This window comes from Somniosus microcephalus, unplaced genomic scaffold, assembly GCF_052327205.1.
Source record: "Somniosus microcephalus isolate GS21.2 unplaced genomic scaffold, FLI_Smic_1.0 unresolved_chr1, whole genome shotgun sequence".
Classification (NCBI taxonomy): Eukaryota; Metazoa; Chordata; class Chondrichthyes; order Squaliformes; family Somniosidae; genus Somniosus; species Somniosus microcephalus.
This window is the reverse complement of record NW_028225179.1, coordinates 100,102,995-100,110,791: the sequence shown is the minus strand read 5'-3', so window position 1 is coordinate 100,110,791 and position 7,797 is coordinate 100,102,995. Positions and strand designations below refer to the sequence as shown.

Sequence of the window (7,797 nt, the reverse complement as noted above, 5' to 3'; positions counted from 1 at the left end):
CTGAGTATTTGCAGAATTTGCTGATTTTATTATAGCTAGGATGCATGCGGGATCCCATAGCACAACTTTTAATTTGGAGGAAGTGATGATGTTATAATGTGGAACTCGCTACCACAGGAAGTGGTTCAGGCAAATACCTAAAATGCTTTCAAAAGGAAACTAGAAGATTACATGAGAGATAAGTGAATATGCTGAAAGGCAGAGATGAGATAGAATGAATGGGAACAACTCGTGTGGAGTACAGACACCAGCACAGACTATTTGGGCTGGATGGCATGTTTACCTGCTGTATATATTACATGATATTCATAACCCGCCAGGTGGTAAACTGACAGTTCGATGACCACCTAATTTACACCCCAAACAATTTTACTTCCCATGGGGTGTGAATGGCCAGCAGATACTATCGCCTCAGTTCGCGTACGTGGAGAATAGATTCAAATTAATGACGTTTTTTATTTTACCAGTTTGGAATGGGATTCGATGCACAGCTGGTACAATCACTCCATTGGATCTTATTACTTATTTCATCATTTCATATATGATGCAAGTATGAGGGAGTAACAAGTAGCAATTGCTGTAATACAGTCTTTTCCCAGAGTAAGAGCTAAGTTAACATTGGACTTTAATGTAAAACAGATGGTCTAGAATTGAATTTCAATTGTGTGTCCCAGCTGATTGCTCTATCATTGACTTCAAGGGAAGGGAAAATCGGACGTTTTGTATAATTGTCCATTTATTCAATATCCTCCATTTTACACAAACGCTCAAACTGAAAATTCCCCTAGGACTTGATAAGGTGAATTCATCTTGGGCAGCAGCGAAAAACAGCCAATAACCAATTGCCTGCCCGTTTCTCATCGCTCCATTGTGTGTCCCTTGACTTCAATGAAAAGGAAATCGGTGGGTGTAAAAGAGCCGGCACATCCGGTTTCAATCTGCAAATGAACATTCACCCAATTGGTCGTTTCTTGTTGGTTAACAATCCAATTAATGTACTGCTTACCTCTTAAAATGACATGAGCTTCAGTTTGAGACGGTAGCCAGTTTTGCCTGAATAAGAACTCATATGGTTGGGAATTTTTGGTCAATCGTGAAGCAAAGGTGTTTGCTGCAGGCCCAGAATAAAGTTTCAGACAAAGATCTCGCCATCTCTGTGCTGAGAATTTTGGGTTTTCCAACGCATAATTCAGGTCATAGAGTCATAGAGTCATAGAGTCATAGAGTAATACAGCACGGATAGAGGCCCTTCGGCCCATCGTGTCCATGCCGGCCATCAAGCCCTGTCTAATCTAATCCCATATTCCAGCATTTGGCCCGTAGCCTTGTATGCTATGGCATTTCAAATGCTCATCCAAATGCTTCTTAAATGTTGTGAGGGTTTCTGCCTCCACAACCCTTTCAGGCAGTGAGTTCCAGACTCCAACCACCCTCTGGGTGAAAAAGTTCTTTCTCAAATCCCCTCTAAACCTCCCGCCCTTTACCTTGAATCTATGCCCCCTAGTTATTGACCCCTCTACTAAGGGGAAAAGCTCCTCAGCATCCATCCTATCTATGCCCCTCACAATTTTGTACACCTCAATCATGTCCCCCCTCAGCCTCCTCTGCTCCAAGGAAAACAAACCCAATCTGCCCAGTCTATCTTCATAGCTGAAGCGCTCCAACCCTGGTAACATCCTGGTGAACCTCCTCTGCACCCTCTCTAACGCGATCACATCTTTCCTGTAGTGTGGCGACCAGAACTGCACACAGTATTCCAGCTGTGGCCTAACCAGTGTTTTATACAGCTCCATCATAACCTCCTTGCTCTTATATTCTATGCCTCGGCTAATGAAGGCAAGTATCCCATATGCCTTTTTTACCACCTTATCCACCTGTTGCGCCGCTTTCAGGGATCTGTGTACCTGCACACCCAGATCCCTCTGACCCTCCGTCTTGCCTAGGGTCTTTCCCTTCATTGTGTATTCCCTTGCCTTGTTAGACCCCCCAAAGTGCATCACCTCGCACTTTTCCGGGTTAAATTCCATTTGCCACTGTTCCGCCCATCTGACCAACCCATCTATATCGTTCTGCAGACTGAGGCCACCCTCCTCGCTAATTACCACCCTACCAATTTTAGTATCATCCGCGAATTTACTGATCATACCCTTTACATTCATATCCAAGTCATTAATGTAGACCACAAACAGCAAGGGACCCAGCACCGATCCCTGTGGTACCCCACTGGCCACAGGTTTCCAGTCACAAAAACAACCTTCGACCATCACCCTCTGCCTTCTGCCACTAAGCCAGTTTTGTATCCAATGTGCCAAGGCACCCTGGATTCCATGGGCTCTTACCTTCTTGACCAGTCTCCTGTGCGGGACTTTATCGAAGGCCTTACTGAAATCCATGTATACCACATCCACTGCGTTACCCTCATCCACACACCTAGTCACCCCCTCAATGGTCAATGGTGTATAATGGGGAATAGCTTAGTGCGAGCTGCTGTGACATCAACAAGCAGTCTAAGCATCCAATCAAAATGCACAATTCTGAAAGACAGCGAACAAGGAAGTGGGTAAGCTCTTAAAATTCTAAATTGGTAAAAATGTTAGAGAGCAAAACAAAGAATGAGAAACAGGCAAACTTGGTATAAGGATGAATACATTCAAAAATATATACTTTTATAACAGGTTTCTTAAAAAGTTTATCTTTTATTAAAATCAATAACTTGTCACTGCAGAAATTTAAAATAGTTTTTTCCAGGCTCAGAAACTTTGTTTAGCGTTCAACACACTGTTGAAACCCCAGCTATACCTAATCCCTTTGTGTTTGCCTTTTAGTTGGAATTGTAACTGTGTAATTACTGCACAAGGGCCAAAGGTGTTGTCACTTTCTCTAATTTGAGAGCTTACACTGATTGCCAGCTATTTGTGTTGGGGGTCTGGGGTGGGGAGGTGGTGGGCACAGTGCAGCATGTGGCGGAGGAGTGAAAGACAAATCACAACTTCAGATTTTCACATGAGCAAATCTCGAATTTGCAGTCAGTTTCAAAGGTGGAATGACGGTGAACGCTGTCAGTTCACCATCATCAAGTTCACAAATTCCCAGCAACTACAATGAAACTGATTCCTTATACATATGTAATGTAAATATTGTAATGAATCTGATTCTCATATAGTTATTTAATGTAAATAGTGCAAATAATCTGATTCCTTGTAATTATTTAATGTAAATATTGTAATGAAACAGATTGCCGTATAGTTATTTAAATTAAATAGTGCAATGAAACTGATTAAGTGAACAGAATCAAAGCTCCAGGCAAAAATATCAACTCGAAGCCCAGACATTTCGAAGAGGCTGAGGCATTCAAATAAAAACTGTAATGAAGGCAGTTAAAGACACATTGGATACATATATTTATGTTTCCGCTAATTATATTTTATTTTCAGTTTGTTTATAACCTAATTTGTGATGATAGGAATTTAAGTTACTGCGGGGAAAATTGCAGCTAAACATTTTTCAGACAGCATTTTGACTGAATTGCGGGGAATAAGATAACCAGCGCCATGTGAGGCTTTAACATGAAGCTATGCCAGGCCACTGTTTAGAGTAACATTGGAAGTCCTACTAAAGTGCCACTAAGTGGCGAGTTCCGAGTCCCAGCAGTAAATGTGGACATTTTAAAAATTGGAATTCCCACAGAAACTGTTTCTGTCGGAGTTTTCAGTGGACTCTATGACACACATAAGTAATTTAATACAAAATATAAAAACTAGTGTCTGGTTGAAAGCTTGAACAACTGTCCCCACAGTTTTGGAATAAACAGCAGACATTGAAATGGGTTATGCGGAGTTCTGATTTTTGGGACCAGCTGAAAACGGCCTTGTATTCCATGGAGGATGAAAATAAATGTGAAGGTGAATTAAAACGGCATCAGGAGGGGGAGATTTCAGAACTGCATTTGAGTATTACTGCTGTTACCTTTAAACACAGCGACCTTTAACAACTCGCTGCTTAAATGATCTATTTCACCATCTTAGGAACTCACACGAACACTGGAGCAAGACATCTCCGCACAATTTGCCGAAATCCATCGATATATTGAAGGCAAAGAGAAACATTTAATCGAAGAGCTGAAGAGACAAAAGAAGGAAGATCTGCGACCAATGGAGAAGAACTTGGAAAGAATTGAAGAGGAACTGACGTCACTTCAGGAGAACATATTGAATCTAAGAGTAGACATCGAGCAGCAAGACAGTATTTCATTTCACAAGGTGACCCTTTATAACCCAATCACGAAGCTATTGGTGTAAGTGTAAACAACACTTTATATTTGGGCTCAAACCCCATCACAACAATGCACAATGTGCAGCATAACTGAGGACAAACAGGTATCAGACAGGATTGAGCTCTGAGCGCCGACAAGACTGTCCCACACTGTGAAGACCTCGCACTGCCAGCAGTATAAGTGGAACCAGATTGAAGGCAGCTTATTAAAGCTCTTGCTGGTCCCCTTTATGTTTTCAATGTTAGCAAAGAACTGAGAGGACAGTCTACTCTTCGCTGAAATTAACAGCTCACTGTCACTAAGAACTCGACCAATATCTTTAAAAAGAGCTGCGCAGTTCTTGGCTTCCCCGTGTTTGACTGTGGTGTGCAGTCAGCAGTGTAACTCAGAGCTGGGTTTACAGATGTTACCAGGGTTGAATACCATTACTGCTGGAAATCCCGCTGTGTTTTGCGGCACCAGGCTCAGAGAGCCTGAGTGAGGGAGAGATATTGATTTATATCCTGTCACTCTAACCTTTACACTGTTGTTGAAAGCCAAACAGTGCATACCAGCATCTACTAAAGCATGCTCAATCGATTCACCATGCGAATAGCTCCTTTAAGTTACAGAACTTTCTATGTTCAGGTTAACAATTGTCGCCTCTCAGTTTTCTCCCCTTCTCTCCTGTCCTTAAATTAGTGTCAGGCTGGTGCACAGTCCCAAGTGTGCTATCACTGAGAGCAGTAACTTGTTGGGGTGCTGTCCCATGCGTGCAACAAATGCTCTGGTGCAAAACTGAGCAACAGGAAGCTATTTGAATGTATGGGCATCACAATATGTCTTATCCTCTTGTCGTCTGATGTTTACACGTGAGCGTGTTTCCCCAGAGCTGCCTGGAAACGTCCATGAGCTGGTACATAGGCTGTTTTCTCCCTACCGAGGGGATGCTGAGGTTAGGTGTAACACGACTGTCCCCAGTTCAGGGCCGCTCAGACCAGAAAGAAGCTCTGTGTTACTGGCAAAATATATACCAGAAATAAAAGGAACTTATCAGTGAACCTTCAAATTCTTCAGCAGCAGAAGAACCCCTGTCTTGTGTATTCCGGGGAAAACTGACGTGGTATCGCATCACTGGAGCCTGTCAGTGAAAACTCCACCCAGATCCCTTCACATTTTACTAAAACCAATGATTATACATCAGTAAATAATACAACCTAAACGTTTCTGTGCATTTATTAAGATGTTTCTCATTATATGTCCTGCAAGAACTGAAAAGATTGAGACAAAAGTGAGGAAGGTGAAGGTGCAGAGAGAGGTGAACATGCAGAGATCCTCGTATCTGCAAGTCTGAAATATACAGTGTTCCGAGGCCCGTTACTCTACGCAGTGTGGAAGGAAATGAACAGATCATCTCTCCAGGTAAGAAACTCCACAGATTTGTGTTCACTTTCTGTAGTGACCTGCTCTCTTCCCCCTCTCCTGAATGTGCTGCCTGTTGCTGGGTACAGATCACCGGGGCAGTAGCTCTGGGGCCTCACTCAACGGGCCATTCTTTATGTGGGCCCTTAGATTGAGCGATTCAAGCATGAGGGCATCAGAACATCTTTCTTGTTTGACATCCAGACATTCGCACTTTCCAGTAGGAGTTATTGGACAGTGATCAGACTGCGACCCCTGGCTGATTGTGCTCCCCTCTGACCCAGGACTCACTGGACAATGATCAGACTGGGAATCCTGTATGATTGTGTTCTCCTCGGACTCAGGACTCACTGGATAGTGGTCAGACTGGGACCCCTGGATGGTTGTGTTCCTCTCTGACCAAGGACTCAATGGACAGTGATCATTCTGGGACCCCTGGATGTTTGTGTTCCTCTCTGACCAAGGACTCACTAGACAGTGATCAGACTGGGACCCTGTAATATCTGTTCACCATATACTGGAGTCTAGGAATATGTCTAACTGTACAATGTACCCAGTCTGGAATATCAGTTCACCGTATACTGGAGTCTGGGAATATATCTAACTGTACACTGTACCCAGTATGCACTATTTACTAATACGGAAATTATGGGTTGGTTGCCGAGTCCAGTTCTACAGACATCAAATATTAACCCGTGTCCGTCCACTTTCCTCTGTCTAAAATTGTTAACATGATGTCATTTTTATATCCCCCAGTCCCAGCCTCACTGACCCTGGAGCCAAACACAGCACATCATTAGCTTGTTTTGTCTGTGGACCGGACCAGTGTGAGACTCGGTAGCAGAGAATTATTGTTTCCGGACAACTCGGAGGGACTCAATGCTGCAATCTGTGCTCTGGGGTCACAGGGATTCACATCAGGGAAATACTACTGGGCGGTTGACTTCAGGGACAAGACTGAGTGCACTTTGGGTTTGGCGCAGAGTCATCCAATAGGAAAGGAATGTTAAACCTGGGTCCTAAACAATGATACTGGATTGTGCCCCCGTTAACTGGAAATGAATATAGAGCTATTGAAAGCACATTAGTCCCATTAACCCCGAATGTGAATCCCAGGACTATCGGAGTTTACCTGGATTATGAGAGAGGACAGGTGACCTTTCACAATGAAGATCATATGTCCAATCTCTGCACTTTCACTGACACATTCACGGAGAAACTCTATCCTTTGTTGTATCCTGATTGTACGATGATGGTAAAAATGCTGCTCCACTTAAACTGCGTCATTTCGAAACGTAGCTTCCTAAACTGACGTGTCAGAGCACGCAGAGAATATGTCCACTGCTGGGCGAATATTGCACATCTCACACAGTAACTTCGAGTCACAGCAGTAAACAACACGGAGAAAGGGGCTTGGCAATAAGTGGTGCGGTTGAGAGTGTTGGGCTGGTGAATTGTAAATTATCCTTGCGCTGAGCTGTTGGGCTGTGATCACGGGCTGGGACATCTGTTACTGTGCAGGGTGAAGAGTTCCCAACGAGAGCTCCTGGCTGCTCCCACCAGCTGTCCAATCTGGAACTCTTCACTCCTGGTTTTTCCATCGTGAGAGGGCCTGCGGCTCTTTATGTATCCTGGGTCTGTGTTACAAATTCCAGCAGAGCCGCTCACCGTCAGTAAACCGGATTAACGTGATCCCGGAGTCAGATTGCACTGTTCACACACACCCAGGGGCTAGTAGAGTAAAAATACATAAAATTTACAACAGTTGTATATACATGGGCAACATTGGATCTGGACGGGCTCAAGCAACAAGGGGTCGCTGAGTTTCACATCTAGCTTGTAATAAAAGACGATAAGCTCACGATAGAAACTTGCATAATCTGGCTCCAGAAGAGATGAACACCTACTAAACCTGCCCACAGGCAATCTCCATAATCTGTCTCCAGACCAGCTGAAGATCTCCATAACCTGGCTCCAGACCAGCTGAAGAACTCCATAACTTGGCTCCAGACCAGCTGAACATCTCCATAACCTAGCTCCAGACCAGCTGAAGATCTCCATAATCTGGCTCCAGACCAGCTGAAGATCTCCATAACCTGGCTCCAGCCCAGCTGATGATCTCC

The 7,797-nt window shown here is 43.9% G+C and overlaps 1 pseudogene; it reads left to right on the top strand.

The window, feature by feature from the left end:
- Nucleotides 1-3,856: 3,856 nt before the first annotated feature.
- Nucleotides 3,857-6,973, top strand: LOC147095653 (nuclear factor 7, ovary-like; annotated as a pseudogene).
- Nucleotides 6,974-7,797: the final 824 nt, after the last annotated feature.